Genomic DNA, 22810 nt, shown 5'->3' with positions numbered 1-22810 from the left:
AAGTTTTGGTTCACCTTCCATGAAGAGAGAGGGAAAGCTGCTTAAGAGCAACTGCCTCTTAATTAAAACTATGTATCAGGGCTAAGAGGATGAATCGGATAGCTGCAGACTCATTGGGATAAACTTTGCATATGAGAGAGAGAGAGAGAGAGAGAGAGAGAGAGAGAGAGAGAGAGAGAGAGAGAGAGAGAGAGAGAGAGAGAGAGAGAGAGAGAGAGAGAGAGAGAGAGAGAGAGAGAGAGAGAGAGAGAGAGAGAGAGAGAGAGAGAGAGAGAGAGAGAGAGAGAGAGAGAGAGAGAGAGAGAGAGAGAGAGAGAGAGAGAGAGAGAGAGAGAGAGAGAGAGAGAGAGAGAGAGAGAGAGAGAGAGAGAGAGAGAGAGAGAGAGAGAGAGAGAGAGAGAGAGAGAGAGAGAGAGAGAGAGAGAGAGAGAGAGAGAGAGAGAGAGAGAGAGAGAGAGAGAGAGAGAGAGAGAGAGAGAGAGAGAGAGAGAGAGAGAGAGAGAGAGAGAGAGAGAGAGAGAGAGAGAGAGAGAGAGAGAGAGAGAGAGAGAGAGAGAGAGAGAGAGAGAGAGAGAGAGAGAGAGAGAGAGAGAGAGAGAGAGAGAGAGAGAGAGAGAGAGAGAGAGAGAGAGAGAGAGAGAGAGAGAGAGAGAGAGAGAGAGAGAGAGAGAGAGAGAGAGAGAGAGAGAGAGAGAGAGCTTGAGAGAGAGCTTGAGAGAGAGCTTGAGAGAGCTTTTGTGCAATCTTTCACACGCAGAGTATCGGATGTAAAGGAAATTGAAGACAAATCTTTTCATAAGAGGGCAGATTGCATCCCTGCCATTTGGCTGGAGTGAATTGCCAGACACTATGGTGCTGTTTCAGCTATCTATCTTTAGCCAAATAAATGTGGACCTTCACATGGTTGGAGGAGCTATGTGTTGAAGATGAGGAACACAAGAAGTTAGAAAGTTTTTTTTTTTTTTTAACCAGAGTGCTGATTGGTGCAAATGGTTTGGGGGGAAAAATGGATGATGAACATGCATACGTACGACCACCATGTTGCAGCAGAACTGTTTTTATATTCTTGATGGGATTCTCTCATCTCCTCTCCCTGTCAAGGCTGGAGTGCACCAAAGCAAAGCAGTGTATTGGATCCAGTCCTATTCCTCATATTCATCAACGTCTTTCTGTTTCCCTGGAAAATCCTGCCAATCTCTTTGCTGATGATTCCACCCTCTGCCATGTAATTTCTTATCCTTCAGACAGGCAGGCAGCAGACTCTTCACTCTCTGCAGACCTTGATAGAATCAGCAGCTGGTTCAATATGCGTGTTTCAACCCTGACAAATTCCACACACACTCACCCTGTCTCTCTGAATGGACCGTCAAGAAAACCCTTCCATCTATTTCGGAACAAACCATCGAAGAGGTTGTCACTCAAACGTTTGGGCCTCACCATCATGCATAATCTCTCTTGGGCAGACTATATTTCCAAGATGGCCTCCAGAGCTAGCCACTAACTGGATATCCTCCATCATGCAAGGTCTTTCCTTGACCAATCCAAACTTTTGACAGCCGACAAAGTCTTAATTCAGAACTTGATGAAGTATGACTCTCCCCTTTGGGATGATAGCTCTGCCTCAAACATAACCTTGCTTGATGCCATGAAAAGCAAGGCCATCAAAATCATTTGGATCTGCCACTATGAAGCTGAGTGTCTAGGCCTGTTACTTTCGCATTGCAGACAGGTTGATGGCATATGTATTCTACCACATCCAGTTTGGTATTGCACCCTCTGCCCTCTCTTGGCTACTTCCTTTCCATGTTTCTGTGAGGTGCACAGAGTCTGCACACCAAGTAACCCTCTTCTTGGTAAACTCCCAAAATATAGGCTCACTTGCTCACCCCCACTCATTTGTTCTTTTCTCTTACCTGTGAAACCAACTTCCTCACTCTGTTCAGTCCAATTTTTCCCTCCAGAGCTTCAAGAAAGCAGTTCACCATGACCTCAGGTCATCCCCCATCCATATGCATGATCTCTTTTACCCCAACTTATCTCGTTTCCAAGCACTCCCCTTTTTCAGGTTATTTAATTCACCCCACCCCACCCACCCCTCCCTCTGACCCCCTCTCCCTTGCCTCTCTTCATTTGTCAGTTTTTTGGTTGGTTGTTCCTTTTCTGTTTCATCCATGCTTTCCCCTTCCTCTTCTTACTGTGTATCAGCTTATGTGGGGCTTGTTCACTTCATGTTCTCCCACCCCCATCCCCTTCCCTTGATTTCACTCTCACTTCTACTCTGTTGTTGGTGTGTTCCCCCTCTCAGTTTTGTTTCATTCCATTCTGCTCTTACTCTTCCAGGAGCCTCGACCATGTATACAAAATGTAAAAATGTGTTCAATTGATCATTAATTTCTGAATGAAGTTCAATAAAGTAACCAGCATGGATTACCATCATCAGAAAGTAACCAAGATATCACTGTCCCATTTCTGTTAATTTTCACAACTTGAGCATCTTTGTGTCATCAAGTTTTGCGAAGTACCTCAAGGAAGGATTAAAGCTAATGTTATTGCTTGTTTTCGTCTCATAAACATAGAACACATGTATGAATGGAATACATTGGACAAAATGGATATGCTACAATAACTTGATTGGATTTCCCATAAATACATAAAGTGCAAGTTTACCATTCCCTCTGATGTCCTGTAGAGGTCTCCAAAGACTAAACGTATTGCTTTTGGATAAAAAGAATGCCCAATAAAGCTTCTTGTACCTCTCCTCCAACATGCCAACATTGCAATGTGGAAAAGCAAGCATCAAAATTAAGGAGCTTAAATAATAGAACACAAGAAAAAATATCTCTGGACAGGATGAGCGGTTATTTCCTCAACAGGCGAGGTGAAGATGTGGGATTAAGGGGCCCCCCTTCCTGAAGTGCTATGGTTATGGGGAGCACAACTTAAGTTAACGGCATGGTCCTCATGTTTCATGAAGAATTTGGTCTGCATCTGGCCGTCAGTTTCTGAGTAAGATTTTTCAATAAATGATCTGAATTTGAGGTGAAACCCCCCTTTTCAGCTTCTTGAGGATGGATTCGGATGGGGAGCACAACCTCATAAGACCTTACAGTTCTAATGTATGGTACCAAATTTGGTCCATATTGGTCATGTAGTTTGTGAGAAAAATATTTTAGTGAATATGAGGGATTAGAGGAGGGATGCCATGTCCCCCTTAGAAAATATGGTCATGGGGAGCAAACTTTAGGTTTGGGCATGGTTATGATGCCACATGGCCAGTTTGGTCTGGATCCGATTGTAGATTTCTGAGAAGATTTTTGAATGAAATACCAATATTTGTGGCAAAAGCCCCTTTTTGCCCCTATTAAATGGGCATATCCGCATGGGGAGCACAACCCCATGAGACCTTACTGTCCTGGTGCATTGTACCAAATTTGGTCCGTGTCTGTCGGGTAGTTTGTGAGAAGATATTTGAGTGCAATGTTTACGGATGGCCGGCCAAACACCGGGACCCACTCAATGAGCTTATTTCGGAGAAATAACCTAAAAAAAAAAGGATAACATCGAAGTGTTTATCCCAACAGGGGCTTGAACTCAAGAACCATAAGATCCTAAACCAAGATAAGATCCTAAACCAAGCACCTTAACCATTGAGCCAACATCAGGCCCAGCCAATAACTGAGATGATGGCAAAATGTTGAGTCTGGAAATTCATTCCCAGATTCAACATTGATGTCACCGACATTTTTATTTTATTCTCAGCACGGACCATGGCGGACCAAGACGGACTGGTACAGGTGGGTTCGGAATTAACGTTAGAAGAGCCCGTGGCTCAGGACATAACAATCCCTGTTGGGTCCGCTCCGGATCATGGCGGATCGGCTCCGCCATTTGACATGAGCCAGATGATGGAGATGTTGATGGAAAGAATGGATGCGAATGTGCAAACACTGAGAGGTGAAATGCAAAGCATGGGGGATAAGCTTACAAGAACAAAACTAGAGGGGGAGCACTCGGGAGAGTGCAAAACCTCCGCCGCCAATACTGCTGGGTCACTCAAGTGAACCTGATATCTTATTCATTAAATATGACGTCAACAGGGCTGACAGAGTTATAGTTCTTTTCTCCAACATTTTTTTGGGGGTGGGGGGGGGGGGTTGGAAATCTCTTAAAACATGTAGAAATGCAAAAAAAAAAAAATTAAAATATTTTTTTCAAAATGGCCGCCATAGCGGGGGAACGTTGGGGAAACATCCGAGTCAAGAGGGAGTGTGGATGTTGATCGGAACATGATAACGATGGGCGAGGTCGAGGCGATGAGCAACGCCGTGATAATTAAGGGAGAAACCCGTAAACTCGAACAGGGGATGACGGAAATAATAAAAGAGACGCAGAAATCAAAAGAGGGGGACGAATTGCACGAAACTGAAGAGGAGCACACACAAGTAGAGCTGGTAGGGGACATTGAGGTTGAGCGGGTGGAATGCGTCGAGACCCAATGCGAGGATCAGATTAACCTCCCACAGGAACGAAGGGAGACGGTATGCTCCCTCGAGGCAGGCCGTGACGAGGTGAGTCCGGTAGGGCCGTACGAGGTCGAGCGGGTGCATGGTGCGGATGAGCGCATGCCGAGCTTTGGGGTTAAAGAAACCCCGGGATCTTTTGGCCGAACACGAGCCGCCGATGTGAATGTCCCAGAGTGTGTGTTAAAACGTATGAGTGGTGCAAATGACATGGAAGGTGTGAGTGCATGTGAGGAGAAGGGACACGGACCGACCCAGACGGGAGACGTGGGTCGTGTAACGGACGGGAACGGCGAGCCTAATGGGCCGCACGGAACTGTTTCGGAAACTGTGCCGGCTCCGCGGGGCACTGCGTGCGAGGTCCATTCCGTGTTTTGCAAACGGCCCAAGCGCGTACGACTCCGTGATCGGGAGCCGGCGTTGAAACGTCCCGTGATTGGTACGAAACCACCACGTGGACGGGTATGTGGTATAGCCTGCGGGCCTGCGAGGCAGGGCATGATGATGGGGGGGAGTGGTCGTCATGAGCATCGTGTCTGCCAGGGATATAAGGAGTGTGCGCCGCCTGAGGCGTTGTAGTGGTGCCGTAGTGCCACGGCTCGTGAGTGTGTTGAGTACGTAATAAAGGAGAGCCGCGGGCAAAGTACGCCCGCGCTCGCGCTTGTACACCACAGCTGGGCTCGACTGTTCCCCCGCTCATGTCTGCCTGCTAAGCATCGCTACCACGACACTACAGTTGGCTGACGAGGATCTTCGGATCGGCGTGTGCAGGGTGGTGGCATTCGGATCGGCAGCGAATAACCCGTGCGGTTCCAGGCTACGGAGTCAAGGGTCTCGCCAGCACGAGCATGGCAGAAGGTCGGGGCACGGCGCACGGGCGCATGCCCGTTTTCGGGGGAGATGACTTCGAGTTGTTTTCTGAACATTTGGATTGCTACTTCCGCGCGAATGATGTAGATGATGGAGAAAAAAGCAAGTCGATCTTGCTCGCCTCGCTATCAACGGAGCACTACCGGCTGCTGAGTGATTTGGTGGCTCCAGATAAGCCCAGTGATGACGGGCTATCATTTCAGGACATCGTGGCGAAAATGAAGACCCACTTGGCGCCAGAGAAGTCGTTGCAGCTCGCGCGGTTCCAGTTCGATCACCTCGCGAAGGGTGCCGAAGAGCGCGTTGCAGATTTCGTAGCACGGGTGAAGCATTCGGCCGTGCCTTGCAAGTTCACGGCAGAGGAGCGTCCGGCACGACTCAGAGATCGTTTTATTTCTGGGCTGCGAGACGCGAAGATTGTAGCAGCCATCCTGCGGATGACCGACGTCACATTCGACTCGGCGGTCGGGACTGCTTCGTCTGTCGAGCAGACACTCACGGACGTCTGCACCATCGCTGGCCAGGACGTAATGAGTAGCTCCAGCTGGGGCATGTCGACTGATCCCGAGGTCCACACGGTGACCCAGGTGCCGCAGGTCGCGCATCCCGGGGTCCGCGCAATGACCCAGGTGCCGCAGGTCGCCTTGCTGCTTCATATCGGTAACACGGTCAGAGTTTGGTAGGTGCTTTGTGCAACTCGGTCTTCGGAACCTGGCCGTTGCTGCTTCTCTCGCTCGCATCCACACGTTATATGATGTGATGTGCTTTTATACTTTGCTGTTTTTATTTTATTTTATTTTTTGCACCTTGTCTGCTTTGATGCCGTGGTATTTCGTGCTACTTATGCTTATTATAATGCTGATCATTTAATAATCATGGTTTTAGGAGGGAGGAGTGTGGTATAGCCTGCGGGCCTGCGGGGCAGGGCATGATGATGGGGGGAGTGGTCGGCGTGAGCATCGTGTCTGCCAGGGATATAAGGAGTGCGCGCCGCCTGAGGCGTTGTAGTGGTGCCGTAGTGCCACGGCTCGTGAGTGTGTTGAGTACGTAATAAAGGAGAGCCGCGGGCAAAGTACGCCCGCGCTCGCGCTCGTACACCACAGCCGAGCTCGACTGTTCACCCGCTCGTGTCTGCCTGCGAAGCATCTCTACCACGACACTACAGGGTAAAGTGGCGGCAATGGTGTGAATTTGGAAAACACGTGCCCCCATGTGCGAGGCTCCGCGTGCTGCATGCAAGCAAGTGGAATTCGTATCCCGACGACGCCGCCGGGCCTGTGTGACGTCGGCAGGGATCGCGCAACACGAAGGCCAGGTGAGAATTGCACGGCTCACATGGTGGATGGCTCGGAAGCGGTTGTGTAATGCGATCGACGGGATGACGTTACACCTCCAATTATCGCCCGAACGGAAGGGACGAGCAAATTGCAAACCGCCGTCCTGGCGATGCAAGGCCTACCGAGCCTTCGCACGAGTACCCGATCCCCGGCCAGGATGCAGCGAACATTCTCGTCTTGGGGCAAAGGAGCACTAGTTAGTGGAAGGGTTTAGCGTTAGTTAGACTGGACTCATGGGGCATGAGCAGTTCTCCATGGGGCCTGGTGGGATCAGTTCGTGGGAATTTAGTTTAGAATTCAGAATGGGTGCGTGTGCGTGCTGTTACACAGTGTCGCAGGTTGAGACCACAGTGCAGTCATTCTTGTTTTTCAATACAAATTCCAGGCCTGGAGAAGCTCGAACACTGAATGAATCAGGACACAACAGAACAAAAGGAACAGTCGAGAGAGAGAGAGAGAGGGGGGGGGGACATAACAGCAGGGTTGAGTGAGGGAGGGACATCAACAGCAGGGTTGAGAGAGGGGGCATCAACAGCAGGGTTGATAGAGGGGGGACATCAACTGCATGGTTGAGATGGGGGGGACATCAACAGCAGGGTTGAGAGGGGGGGGACATCAACAGCAGGGTTGAGAGAGGGGGGGACATCAACAGCAGGGTTGAGAGAGAGGGGGGGGGGACATCAACAGCAGGGTTGAGAGAGGGGGGGACATCAACAGCAGGGTTGAGAGAGGGGGCGGGGACTTCAACAGCAGGGTTGAGAGAGGGGGGGACATCAACAGCAGGGTTGAGAGAGGGGTGAAACCCCAACTTTCGACCCAAACTGCAATTTTAATATACCCTTGAGATCCCTTTCTACCTTTAAGACCTTTTAGATCTGCATGACATTTTAGACCTTTTAAGACCACATGACCTTTTTAGACCCTTCAAACTCCTTTGACCCTAACTACTTTTGGAATACAGTACTGTATACCGTTTACAATTTAGATAACTTATAGACCTTGCACACCTTTGATCTGTTGCCATTTCGACCCCTTTTGACACCTTCAAACCCACACCACACAAACATCTATAGTCTTCTTGCAATATATAGACTCGATACTTTTTTCAACAAGTAATGTGCAAACTTTACCCACCCAGAGGATGGGTACCCTACTGGTTTGAATATAATTTATTTCTGAAATTTGCGGCCAATTTCGTCCAGTAGAAGCCAATAAACGAATTTTCAGTCCCTGTGTTAAAGTTGCGTACAGAGAAACCGTCCCATTAAAGGGAGGGGAACTTTGTGCCTCCCTTGATATTGAGTCATTGAATTGGTTCACCAATCCAAACTTCGAAGCCTATAGTTTGAGGTCAAACATTAAGATCATAAAATCGTCAATTGTCACCCTTATTGACTTGAAATTTGAACCAAATTTGCATATTGGGTCACTGAATTGGTTCACCAATCAAAAACTAGAAGCCCATTAATTTTTAGGTCTAAATGTCAAAAGATCAAGGTCACAAAACTGTCAATGTTCATCCGATTGACTTGAAATTTGAATGGAGTTTGCATACTGGTTTACTGAAGCATATTATTTGTGATCAAAAGGTCAAGATCACATAAAATCGTCAATTTCCATCCTATTTACTTGTGATGTGAACAGAATTTTCACATTGGTTCACTGAATTGGTTCACCAAAAATCAGAACACATCGATTTAGCCATTTTGACATGTCAACACATTTCCATGTCAACAATTTCACCCCATCCATCCATCCATCCATTGGGACCATACTCTGTGCAGAGCATTGGCTATTGGACACGATCCTGGACAGATCACCACTCCTGGGCACAGAATACCGGTGTGCTGACACTCATTTTGCCAATTCAATAGCTGAGCGTGATTTGAACTCAGGACCTGGGATCCCAAGCCCGGCACCCTAACCATTAAGCCAACACCAGGCATACCCCATTATAATGAAATGGTACTTTTTGTGATTATATTACGATAGATACCTCAATAATTTTTCAGTTTGCCAAATTGAAACTTACATAGCTTGTTCCCATGTATCTATGTATGTATGTGTAGTATATGTATGTAAAATTTGGTCAAAACGAGTCAAAGGTCAAGGTTAACCAAAACATGTAAAACACTTATTAACCCACAGTTATAAAATTTACTAGCCAAATTTGTGATGCATAACAATAAATCATGTAAAACACCCGATAAGTGAAATTTCTCAATTTACTAATTCCTGTTTCCATGGCAACCATTCTTTATTTGTATTTCACAAGTATCGTGCTAAGCATTCCATGTTTCTTGTTTGCTTTACTATTTGCATTATAATTTGCCAGAAAGGATGGCAATGTTAGATGTTCAAAAAGGAATAGATGAAGCTAAAGGCAGAGGGGATTGATGGACAAAGTAGGCAGGTGGGCAGATGTATTGGTATTCCCCTCATTCTCTTTTGTATTTTCTTTCTTCTGTCCTATCCCCTCAGTGATGAATAATGCATGTTGAGTACAGCACTTGCAACAGGAGCAGCAAATCCCACATTGATGAGGCTCATGGGCTGAGCCTTTGTTTTGCATGACTTGGCTTTCCTCCTCAACAAGTTCCAAAATACCATGAGGCCAGATCAGGGTTCAGCGAGTCGGGGACTAAGAACATCCGTTTCATTTCCGACTGTAATCCGCATGGTGTTCTACTGAAAAGCCAGCTTAGCAGAACCAAGTGTTTGCTCTTTTTTTTCTTCTTTTTTTTTTAGGGTTACCCCACTGAGACTTATTTCAATTGGTCATGTTGCAATTTGCAAATTAATTGGATAAACACACTTTACTAGCAGCCATTATTTATATATATATATATATATATTTTTTTTTTTTTGATGTACTATACTCTTTACAGAGTGTTAGTGCTGCTGCAGCAGTTTCTTGGCAAGGGTTAAACTGGGTGGTTTGCCATTGCCTTCCCAGCATTGTTTGTCTGTGCTCCAGTCTTTAAATGCTGAGTGTCAAGGAAAGAAATGGTACATACCATTTTATAGTCTTTGGATTGATTTGGCTGGGTTTTGAATTTCTGACCTCCCAGACACAGTGTGTTGTGTTGTGTATAGAGGGATAAACAAAACAGGCTATATGAGTAATTATGATTTCCCCCCTTGATTTTTACCTTCACTCCATTATGTTAAATGTTGCTAGTTCCAAAACACGTTTCTTCTGATTATTCTTGTCAATTGGAGGTGTTCCCATTAAGATGATCATGCTCCACCCATCTTTGAGTGAGCAAGGGATTGCGAGGGATGCATCCACGGCCTGCGCCAGATGGCCGGTCAACAAACGTCTTGGGTACCAGTCTCCTTGGCCTTTGTGCTGAGTAACCAAAGGTTATAATTGAGACTCTGAGCACAAAAGGCCAGTAGGCGGGCAGAGTCTGCATGTTATTGCTTCTTCTTGTCGGATGGCAGCGCTTCAAAGGATCTAGTTAAGCTTTGCTGCTCTCCATAAATAAGGTTCGTGGAGAGGGGCCCAGGGTGTTGTGCCATATCCAAGATGAGCAGACCCAGAGGCCATCAGTGAAAGCACCAGCATCCATTATTATTGGACTTGCTTTGCAGATCTATCGTGCTATCAAGCAGTCTCTTGTGGAACTTACTACAAAGTTACTTCATAAGTCTTGCCAAAGTTGTTTTGTTCATCTTGTATAGGCATCAAAGCTTCCAGGAGACTGCAAAAAATTAATAGAATTAGGATTTACTTTGGAGCTCACTCACTTGTTGTATGGAAACGTTCAGGACTTGTGGAATACTTTCATGGAGTTTTGGACTTGCAATACTCTTTGACAACCTTGATTGTTACCGACAAATTTTGCAGTTATTGCACTACAAAATATTTTTCGTGCAGTACTTAAAAATAGTTGAAGCATAATAATCCAAAAAAAAAAAAAAAGAATCCTGGATATGTGGCATGCATACTTTAGAGTTCACCAATAATAGTTTCCAGTTCAACTCTTGTGGGTTTTGTTCATGTCATTGTACAGATTATTCACTGATGAACAACGCCGCTGCTTGATAAAAATCTGATTTGGTAAGAAAAAAAGGGCACATTGAGAACATGCATCCAGTACAAGAACCACAAAGAGCGGTGGGAAGTTTTTTTTGTTTGTTTATTGTTTTTTTCAGGGATAAAATTTAAACATTTTTGTTAAACATAAGAAACATGAAATACATAGGAAGCATCCTTGCCGTATTTATATGTAAGGCTATTTTCTTTTCAAACTCTACCTGAATCCTGACACCATTAAATAATGTGAAAACACACATTGACGGGTCATTGTTGAATCCACCAACTTCAATTAATCTGACCTCCTTGCCAGGTTGTCCACAGGATAGAGAATGGCCTGAGTCTTTCACGAACCTACTGGCCAAACTGGCTGAAGGCTTCCACAAGGGATAGATCCGTCTGAGGGAGCGGAGGGATGGCACATTTTGCGATGCAATGCTCAGCCTGTGACATGCCAATGTCACAGTTTGTAGTTGGTTCAACAATCAAATTCAGGCATGACAGCTTAAAGGGAATTGCACTACCTCTGCACCGATCGTGCTGGAATTCCAGATCATTATTGATTGAATCGACAATGAAATTACTTGGTTACCCAAAAATTGTCTGCATTGCATTTTATTGTACAAGTCATTGAAAAGGGTGTGGGGTGGAGGGGAAGGTGGAGTGAAACAAATACCTAAAGTGTAACTTTTATGGCTTGAAACTTGTTCCATTTTCCATTGATCAAACAAGCAGCCAGTAGTGGAAGTGAATTCATGTTATGTCTTGTCCCAACATTTTCTAACTTAAAAAAAAAAAACAGCATTTTCATCATTGCTGGCTTTTCTTTCGAAATTGCCTTCTCTGTTTTGTATTGATTCATGGAATCGGGTTGCGAGTGCTATCAGATTATACTTGCATGGCAAGTTCAAAATGTTCTCCGAATGAGACGTCCAATATTCCAAAACCATGTTGTGCAGCATCAACCGAGGCCCTCATGTTTTTTTCTTTTATTTGCTTTTAAATTTGTTTTCTCCTCAACCACTAAAGTAATGGACACGACATTTCCAACATAGTAGTGCCTACCCATGGATCAGTTTTTTTTTTAACAAAGTTACATGATAGTTTTTGGAACTCCGGCCACATTTTCTATCCAACTATGTTTTCCGTAGGCATGGGTTGCAAGGTGTTTCACGTATCAGGAATAAACAACCTCAACCTTGCAGTGTGTGTGTGTGTGTGTGTGTGTGTGTGTGTGTGTGTGTGTGTGTGTGTGTGTGTGTGTGTGTGTTTTGGGGGATGCTGGAGCAGGGGGAAGGGGTTGGGGGGAATTGCCCCTGCCTTTTGCCCCTGCCTTTTGCCCCCTTGTCAGGTGGACACCCAAAAAGACTGATGGATATTGCTGAACTGACAGAGAGTGTAAGAGGCTTCTAAAATGCAAGATATCCTTTGACTGACAATTAAATGTTGTCCTCAGAAGTCTCTCGGAGCCTTTGCGAGGCAGACCTCAAAATTTCCTCAAAAGGATTTGCCAAATCCAATTTGTCCTGCATTTTGTCAATTTTCACTGCAATAAGGCAACACATGTATCCTGGCAGAAAATGATGTTATCAAGAAGCCCAGAGCTGCCATAGAGCCTACAATTGGCAAATAAAGTGTGCTCGGGTAGCGATCGTGCTGTGCAGCACACCACCACTAATTGATCTTATCCAGTTATCTCGTTCCGTCGAGTCATGTCTGACTGACAATGACATTCATGATCAGTTTTGTCCAAACATCCCGATCCTGCACTGCTTCTCGAAGCACTGGCAGACAGAAATTGGTTGAAGCCTTTACCCCATCTTCCCAGCACATGCTTGGTCTGCCTCTTTATCTTCTTCTCTCAGCCATACCCAGCATGGTTGATTTCTCCAAACTGGTTTTCTGCACGCATGATGTGTCCAAAGTATGACAATTTCTGTTTCAGGATGAGTGCTTCTAATGTACATGGTGGTCCTATTTGTTCAAGCACTGATTTGTTTGTTCTTCTTGTAGTCCATGTACTTTGTTTTTTGGACATTCGTCTCCCAACACATTTCAAAACTGTCAATCTTCTTCCTTTCTTTATTTTTCACACATTGCTCGAGTGACACAGACATCTAATAGGTGTTTTCTCCGTATAAGGACATCGTCGAGCAGGTGCCACAGTTTAGATCTAGGGTGTTGCCAGATAAAGTACCACTTGTGAGACATATTAAAAAAGCCATTGGTGACAGCAAGGTCAGCTTCTATACAGAGTGACAGGAGTAACTAACTCCCCATTGCTGTTGCTGTTGCATTTGCCTTGTCCAAAACCCGACCCCAGGACTGATGATCACTGCCAACGCGTGCGTTAGAATCACCCAAAACCAAAACTTTGGCTGTGGCTGGTGGTGATTGAAGAGTACGACTCAGCTCTGCGTAAATGCACTCTTCACCTCATCGCTGCTAAGGAGAGTTAGCGCATTCACACTTACCACTGTCGCAAATGTGGTGTTACTAAATGTGATACGAAGAGTCATGAGACGGTCAGAGATGATTTTTGGAAATTCTGTGAGCTTTCTGGTGACAAAATTGGCAACAGCAAAGCTGACACTGAACGTGCCTTGTTGTTAATCAGGGCAATGTGACCAGAAGTTGAAATTCTTCTCTTGAAGCCCCCCAGCTTGTGGAAACATCATCTCCAATCTTGCAGCAATGTCAATATTATAACTGGCGCATTCCTTTGCGACCGATGGAGTGCTCTCTTATTATTAGAATCAAGAAGTGTCCTAACATTCCAACTTCCCAGAAAAAAAATTATTTTTATTTTCTCTGTTTGCCGAATTTGTCCACTTAAAAAGGAGTCCCACTGACCTTGGGCTGCCAGCCAGGATACTTGACTGATTAACCTTCTTTACCCCACCTTTTCTGTGGGCCTCCATGGATTGGGGCAGGTGGGGCTCTGAATAGGGCCTCCTGATCACCTGAGAAGGGCCTCATGCTGCTGTCATCCTCAACAAGCATGCGACCATCACTCCCAGGCCACTCAAGTGCAGATATCACACTACCAGCCACCAGCTACTCAAGCCTACTAGTATTGTGTGACTATTTGCCATGAGTCATGAGAACCTTTGTGAGTGTTTAACATAGTTGTCATCTGCTTGCACAGTGTTTAACATAATTGTGATCTACTGGTGCAGTGTCTAAGTAGTCCACGTTGCACAGAGGTACACTAACTCTCTGGGCCAACAGACCTTTGTCCCAACGGAGAGTTAAAGCTTGACAGTTGGAAGATGTGCCAGTTGCCCTGCAGTCCCCAAACTAAATTAAGGGCTAGAATGGCCTCTGCCTTTGTCCAAAAATAAAGAATTTGGGGTCATCCACCAGGTGTTGTATGGGAGTGCTGCCAGAAAGTTGGGGAATCTCACTAACGAATTGCCAACACCACCTGCTAAAGCACTGCTGCTACCCAGCAGTAGATTCTAGTCACCCGAGCGGAAAAAAAATCCAGGGGTCAAGAAATTTAGAAGTGCTTTAACTATCGAGAGCAAATGGTCCTCTGCCATTGTCAGAGATACTGAATGACCACCAGACAACCTGTCCACCACCCTGTTCCATTAACGGCTTTACTGTTAACCCAAGCCAGGAGGCAACCAGGTCTGACGCCTTTCCCAAAGTCACCTAGGAGGCCAGCAGACAGAAAGAGCTGCCTTCTCCTCTTTACAGAGGTGATAAGTGTTTGGCTACAATACTGCTACAGAAACCTGACAACATAATTATATGAGAGAGATAGAGATAGAGAGACAAGCCGGTAGGCGACATGGGTGGTCGTTATATAATTGCATTCTAGTCGTACAGTTTTTGACGGATCGGGCTGAACATTTTTGACAAAGAGGGTGATTATAGTGCACAGAAAAGCGCAGAAGCCGATTTATTTATTTTTTATTTTTTTAATTTTTGAAAAAAAAACAAAAACATTTTTTTCGGATTTTTTTTCAAAAATTTCAAAGTCCCGTTGCTCGGCAACGGTGGCGTCCATAGCAACGGTGTTCAAAAGCAGAGAACTAGATCCTGGTATGAACCTACCAGTCAAGTTTCATCAAAATCGGTTGACTCCTCTGGCCTCCAGAGCTGTCCATTACATACATATAGATAGACGGAAAACCTGAGAATAATGGTCGTCTAGTGACCGCCCAATAGAGATAGAGATAGAGATATATTGTTGCGGATCTGGAAACCATATGCATTCAAACATACAGATGTCCCAAGAGTCAGTTATTCCGTTAAGTACATGTGAAACAGGTCCCTTCCTTTTGTCTCGTGGGAGAATCAAAGGTGTGTTGCTATGTCCTTTTCGCTAGGTTATTTCATCGAACGACCATCCAACAAACCATCCAACAACCAACCACGGTACCTTCAAGCGCTTGCAACCCTCGCCTCGCTGGCCACAGCATACGGGGCAAAAACGTCCAGTCCGCCGTTCCTTAGCGCTTCTACAAACGTTCCTTTTCAACATTGGATCTTCCCCTTCATGAGTCTGCACGCGTGGAGGGGGTGGGGGGCGCGGGCCTCCCGGTTTGGCCGAGGCCTCTCTCACCCCGCCCAGAAAGGGCGGACCCTGTGAAGACCCTGTGAAGACCCTGTCCAATCAGGGCGAACGGTGACGTCTGCTTCACCGAGCCCCTGCCCTGTTTGGGTAGGTCCATAAAAATACGACGCGATCCTGAGTGAGAGTGAAAAGTTTTTTGGAGGAGTTGAGTTGCTTGGTGTGCGTCGTGTGGTTTGAGCTGGAGTCTCGGGCGTTCAAGTGGAGTTCTGCATTTGGCTGGCTTTCATTGGAGTTTTCCTGGGTCCCATCCACGACCCTGATCTCCGCCCTGGGACTCTGACTGCTCCGCTCTGGTTCCTCCATGGGCAGGAGCCCCACGCGTGTGACTGTGGGCCGAGCCGCACGACCATTAGCAGGTGCCGCACCGTGGAGCACCCCCTCCCTTCAATGTGCAGGAACCCAAGCGAACTGCGACCCCCAGCTCGTCTCTCCCTCTCTGGCTGGGGGGGGGGCGGGGGGTCTTTTAATAAATCATCTGAGTGTGTGTCTGAGTGTGTGGGCCCGTCTTGTAAGTAGAAACTGTTTAAGTGTTTTTGAACATTGTAAATTCTTGCTTGTATATTCCGTGATAAGTCTTGCTCTGTGTCTTCTTTATCTCGCTATAATTCCAGCAGTCTGTGTGTCTGTGTGTGTCTGTGACCGCTGTTTCTCGACAACCACTGGTCTGATCTAATTGAAACTTGCCAGATATATTGCTGGGGACCTGAGGATGTGCCTTTTCAAGGTTTGATATTAATCGGACAAGTGCTTCCCAAGTTATGGCCATTTATTTACCAAACCATTGACAAGACACGTTGTTGCGTGGGCGTGGCCGATGGGGAAGGGAAGCTCAGTCGCGTTCCCCATTACGGGTTACAATGTACGGGCTTCCAGATAATGATGACTTCGTGTGTTCTAATAATTTCTCGATTTCTTATGCGCATTTATAGATCAACACAATGCCCCAAGTTATGATCGTTTTCATATTAGATGGTGCATAAATTTCGGTAACATCAGAGTGCTGGTATGCTCCGAACCAGGAAGTAAATTTTTTTCTCTCTCTTCTCTTCTCTTTTTGTTTTTCCTTGCCACGACATTGCGAGAAGGTAAAATACGTTGGCGCTATTTGAATAATTGGGTATTAAAACTAAATTGCGAATAATCGTAACTGCGAATAATATGCGAACTTCCGGGCCATGCACGTACGGGCACGTGAGAGCGAAGAAACGGCCTGTGTGGTTGTTGTTTGTTGCTCGCGGTTTGAATATTTATTTATTTATTTATTTATTTTTTTACGGGCACGTACTCGTAAATAAATTACTGTAGAAATGTTCCCAGTTCGTTCCCAATATATATTGGGACCATACTCTGTGCAGAGCGTTGTTGCTGCTTAAGCAGTCTCCTTGGCTACTGAGCACAATGCTGGACGGGCCGTCACTCCGACACAGTATACCAGCATGCTGGCACTCATTTTGCCGACCTCTGAAGGATGAAAGGCCAAGTTAACCCCACTTGGTATTAATTCAACAGCTGAGCGGGATTTTAACTCAGGACCCTAGGATCCAAAGCCTGCCACCCTAACCATTAAGCCAACACCAGGCATATTGGACTCTATGCTTAACCTGAAATTAGGATCTTGTCGACACAAATTTGTATGGGGAACACAAGACAAATGCAAGAGGAGACAGATGGGAAGGTGGATGTAAAGGTTTCAGTCAGGTGTCAGTGAGGCACAATGTGGTGCACTGATGGGCTTGCAGGCGAGGAGCTCTCGTGGTGCACTGATGAGCTTCCATTAGTGTTGCGGCTGGAGTCAACCCATACTGCCACTGGAATGGCTTCTACCATGGCTGGTGTAGTAGATAGTAGAATAATCGCACAAATTATGATACAAGCATCAAATTTGGCATTTCTGTTCTGCAAGGCTTTCTGATCAAATCTGTCCGATTGGCCATTTGAAAATTTTAAAGATTTGAAGAAAAAAAAACTTCAAAAAAAATTTGAAGTCACAGCTGGCTGAAATTCTTGAAGAGCAAGTGAACATCCCAGACAGAGAAGCAAGGTGAGATGCAGTCATCATTGATGGCTCAGCACTTATCAATGCCCTACCTCCACACACTTCAAAGATATTTGATGACTATGCTAAAGAAGACATCATCCCAAAGGTGGAATCCTATGGTGCCAGGTACGAGAGGGTGGACATAGTGTTTGATGTGTACAAGAAGTCAAGTCTGAAGTCCGTAGCAAGGTCGAAAAGGGGGCAAGGAATCAGAATAAGAGTAACAGGAACCAGTAAGACCCCAAGCAACTGGAGAAGCTTTCTTCGAGATGACAGCAACAAGACTGAGCTGTTTCACTTCCTTGTGGAAAAGATGTGTGAAGCACAGACGACAAGCACAGTCATTGTCACAAAAGGAGAAGATGCCATTAGCAACACAAGGAAGTCACTGGATGCTGTGTCTCCATGTTGTCATGAAGAAGCTGACACTGGAATATTTGTACACGCCAGGGATGCAACGACGGATGGTAGCAAGTCCATTATCATTAAGGCTAATGACACAGACGTACTAGTCATAGCAATATCTGTACTGTCATCCTTACAGGAACGAGGTCTTGAGAACATGTGGATTGCCTTTGGCCAAGGAGCCAAGGCGCGATGGATTCCAGTCCATGAGGTAGTTTCTGCAATAGGGCCTGAGAAAGCTAGAGAGATCCCATACTTCCATGCATTCACTGGATGTGACATCGTGTCTGCCTTCCGCGGTAAAGGGAAGAAAACTGCATGGCAGACTTGGAACGTCTTTGATGATGTTTCTGAAACATTCACCAATCTCAGCCAGCATCCAACATTGATTCGTGATCTTGAATTTTTTGAATTTTTTTTTTTTCAAATTCTTCAATATTTGGATTTTCAAATGGCCAATCAGGCAGATTTGATTAGAATCCCCTGGAGAACAAATGTGCCAAATTTGATGCTTGTATCATCATTTGCACGATTCCTCTCAAAAATTGCTGTTATCTGCCCCACGAGGCTGGAATGGTTCATACTGCAGCTCCATCCATCCATCAGGACTATATTCTGTGCAGAGCATTGGTGCTGCCGAAGCAGTCTCCTGGGCTATTGGACAAAATCCTGGACAGGTCGCCACTCCGACGCAGGATACCAGCAAGCTGGTACTCATTTTGCCAACCTTGGGAAGATGACAGGCTGACTCAACCCCACCTGGTGTTAATTCAACAGCCAAGCACGATTTGAACTCGGGACCCTTGGATCTCAAGCCCACCACCCCTAACCAATATGCCAACACCAGACATGTATACTGCGGCTTGTACCCTCGAATGTGACATCAGCTTCGTCACTCCCTGCGAGACTGAAAGTGCTGTCCCTCAAAATGGAACTGAATTTCAAAAAGTATATATATATATATATATATATATATATATATATATATATATATATATATATATATATATATATATATATATATATATATATATATATATATATATTTGAGAAAAAGCATAATTACTAAGTGAGGTATATCATTAGTGAGGAATTTTTATTTTTCGAACTATTCATAACTGTATGTTTTGAAGAAATTGAAAAATTAATGCTTTCATTTTTATGCATTAATCCATAAATCTCATGGTGGACACAAACATAGTTGGAAATGAGGGTACTTTAACATAAATTACAAGGACATTTGAAAAAAAAAAATAAACAAGGCAAACACGTGGTATAGTTGACATTTTAACTTGGGTTTTCCTGAATTATGAATGAGCAGTTAAGGTGAGAACACAAGCAGGTCAACCATTGAACTTTCTTTTTTGCGTGTACGTCATTATGTTGTGACTATTGCGTGGATGTGACACCACACGTCCTTAAACTTTTAAAAGGAAATGAAATAGTCTGGACTTAATCATTGAATCCCTTGGATTTTTCTTTTTCCACATAATGCCCTTTTGACGGTACAGGACGGATGTAATGAGCATTGCGCATTCAAACAACAAGGAAATTCGCTTTCACAAGAAAGGCCTGCAGTGGGTGGACCAAGGAGGTAATCGTGCTTTGGATATCTTTTGTAAATCATGGACCATTGTTCTGTTTCGCGTGCTCTCTGCGGGAACCGTTTGGCAATGTTCAGCACGTGCAAAATTCCTGTGGCCACAACTGAAGCCGCTCTAACTAAATATTTCTCTTAACGGTGCTTCACCGTTGAATGACGAAATGAATATTTTGTCAATTGAGCAAGATTCTTCCAATGTTATAGCATCAGCAAATCGCACCTCTTTAAATGACATCGTTGTCGTTGTTCTACTTTGTCATTGTGGAAGAAAAGGTGGTGCGAAGACGCATGTTGCGTACTTTTGACGCTCCTTGGATGTCCCGGTGGTTCAAAATTAAATCCATCAATCTCTTCAGACATCACAATGGCAGGTTTGTGCACAACACTCCATCGTGGCATTGTCAGTCATGGGGCAGGGGTCGTGCGCCGCAGGACGTGTGGATCAGGGCCACGCGTGCTGAGACGAGCCCGCGGCATGGCACGTGTTTCACCACAGTTTCTTCGCACTCCAGTCACAACATCCGGTTGGGTATGGAATGGCCTTTTCTGCATTGAGGTCAGCCATTTAATCTTATGGTTCACTGAGTTTTTTTCCCCCTCAAAATCCTGTCAATGATGGGATTGTTACATTGCTTTTTACATGAAGTTTATGGCTACACTACTGATAAAGATGAAAGAACCTTTACACACTACACATACAGTAACTTTTTTGGTCACCAGTTTCAATATCAATGCAAAGCTGTTAACTATTCCTCTTTCTAGTCCAGCTACCGTTGAGGAAGGAAACATTTGCGTTACTAACCGCTCACTTCACCTTGAGCAAGTCTGCCGGGCACCCCCTGGTGCAACATTCTTCTGCCTCCCTGCCTGTGCATCCAAGTTGAGAATCTTTTTGTCCATACCCAACACCAAGGATGGTGAAAGACCTAAGGTGGAGATTGCTTCATGGGGCAGTGAGCTATGGAGCTCTTCTGGAACATTTCATAAATTTATTGGTGGATATTGCATCTGTGGTGGAATGGAAACCATCTTTCACATATACTTGTGGTCCCATCATGTCAACCATTCTTTTTTGCTGGTGAAAACTTTGCTATTACGTTTCTGGCTTAAATTTTCCCCTGCACTTTTTTATTGCCGGTCATCCTGTAAGGAAGAAGAGTAATTCTTGGGATGCCCTTGTTGATTTCATTTTGGCCTCTGCAAAACTTGTAATATGCAAATTTAGAAAGGCAAAGATTGAAAGTGATTTGGTGCCACATAGGTTCGCATACCTGAAAACTTTATTGCACTCACGTATCACTTCAGAGTTTAAGGTGGTGCAATATTCCCAATATTATTGGAAGGTTAAAAAAAATTTGACCACAAGTGATGCACATTGCAGTATTTCCCCAACAACGTACCATGCTTTCACTTGTCTGATTTTAAAAAAAAACAAGAAATTTTGCACATACGTCATTTCTCAACATGGACTTGCAGGGACAAGGAAATAGAGTGACATTAAACAGTAAACTTTAGTTTTCCTGAGCTTTCCTGCACCCTGAGCGCAAGCCTAGAAAGCCATTCTAACAAAAGCACTACTTCCTTAACAGCCCCAACTAGAGGGGAAGCACTCGGTAGAGTGCAAAACCTCCACCGCCAATACTGCTGGGTCACTTAAGTGAACCTGATATCCCATTCATTGTAGGTCAAAACGGATCAGACTCTACTGAACCACGATTGAATAAACTAAACTAGATCGACGCGCATGTAGAAATGCCAAAAAAATAAAATCTAAATTTTTTTGAAAAAAAAGTTGCAAAATTTGTTCTTTTTTCGCTAACAATTTTTTTTGGGGGGGGGTTGGAAATCACTTAAAACATGTAGAAATGCAAAAAAAAAAAAATTCAAATATTTTTCAAATAAAATCGAAATTTTTTTGAAACAAAGTTGCAAAAAAATTTTTTTTTCTCTAAAAAATTTATTTATTTTTTGGTTGGAAATCACTTAAAACATGTAGAAATGCAAAAGCAAAAATTCAAATATTTTTTCAAAATGGCCGCCATAGCGGCCATATTGGACTTTGGACCAAGTCTAAAATCTAATGGCATGATCCTTGGACCATACCTAACCCCCCACCAAGTTTCGTCGAAATCCGTTGACTTTTTCCGTAATACTGTTCACAAACAAACAAACAAACAGACAGGGGTGAAAACAGTAACCACCGTCCATCTTCGATGGACAGAGGTTAATTATTCTTGTGGGATCGGCTGGAAAACTATTTTAGCCCAAGTTTTTCAGCGTGCCGGCACTAACTCAGCTACTCTTTGTGAAGGACACTGTGGGATTTCCAACATCCACCAACTAATGCTAGCAGATGGGACACCTAGTTTAACATCCATCCGAGGGACAGCACACATTGACGTCTCCCCCTGCCTGCGAAAACACCAAGACGGGCCACGTTTCAAACCCAGGCCTAACAACTCAGAGGTAAGTGCACATCCTTCTTAATTATCCTGTCCGTTCAAATGCAAAACAGAGTCATCCTCTGTTGTTGTACCAATCTAATTTTCTCACAATTCTCTTTATTCATTATAATTGTTGCTTTTTCTTCTCTTTCATCTCGTTTACTCTTTATTCCCTCTCTTTCGTTATCTCTCTCAGGAGAAGTGAATTCTTGCAGAGATTTTTCTGCAAGGCTCACTTGGCTGCACCTGGATGGGTTTGAGGGTTGTGGAGTAGCGGCTGAAACCTCAATCCTGTCCTGGTTCCTCCTGATGACTCCATCTTTGCTCTTTACTTCTTTATTCAATTTCCTTCTTGGTCTTCTATTTGATTATTGTCAATAATTTGAAGAACGAAATGCAAGAAACTTAGCCACAGGTGGAGACTCAATTTTCCCATTAACTTCCAATTTACTTCTTTTCTGTTTGGCAAATAGGGGAAGGGCAGACCAGCTAATCAATGTTCTTTCATTTGATTACTTTGTAAACAGTCTCATTGTTAACAAAATAGCCTCAGATATAGAAGCTTGGCTGTCATGCTCTACTAAAGTCCATTTCTTAAAAGCTTAATTAAGCAGATTATGCCAAGTATATCAATAAAAATTGCTCTTTTTTTTTTTTTTGGTGTACACTGCTGAGGTTCGTACAAGAGGTAACACACAGAACGTACAACAAGGGGAGCAGGAGACGAGAGGGGCGGGAGAGGGAAGGACAAAACAGTGGGGAACAGAGACATGAAGAGATCTGTGGAAAGGAGAGAGATGGGATGGGGTTACAAGGAGTAAAAAGATGGACACTACAGGTTCTTTCAGGTCCTTGCATGACAGGGACTTTCAGGAAGAAAACCCCACAGGGACGGCCTATCCAGCACATGGCTAGTCCTGCAGCCTTACTTCAGTCCATTAGGTGAAAGTGGATTGCCACTTG

The sequence above is a fragment of the Eptatretus burgeri genome, chromosome 4 (genome assembly GCF_056783735.1).
Source record: "Eptatretus burgeri isolate ZD-2024b chromosome 4, Ebu_testis_v1, whole genome shotgun sequence".
Lineage (NCBI taxonomy): Eukaryota > Metazoa > Chordata > Myxini > Myxiniformes > Myxinidae > Eptatretus > Eptatretus burgeri.
The sequence above is the reverse complement of the archived record's forward strand: the minus strand, read 5'-3'. Positions refer to the sequence as shown.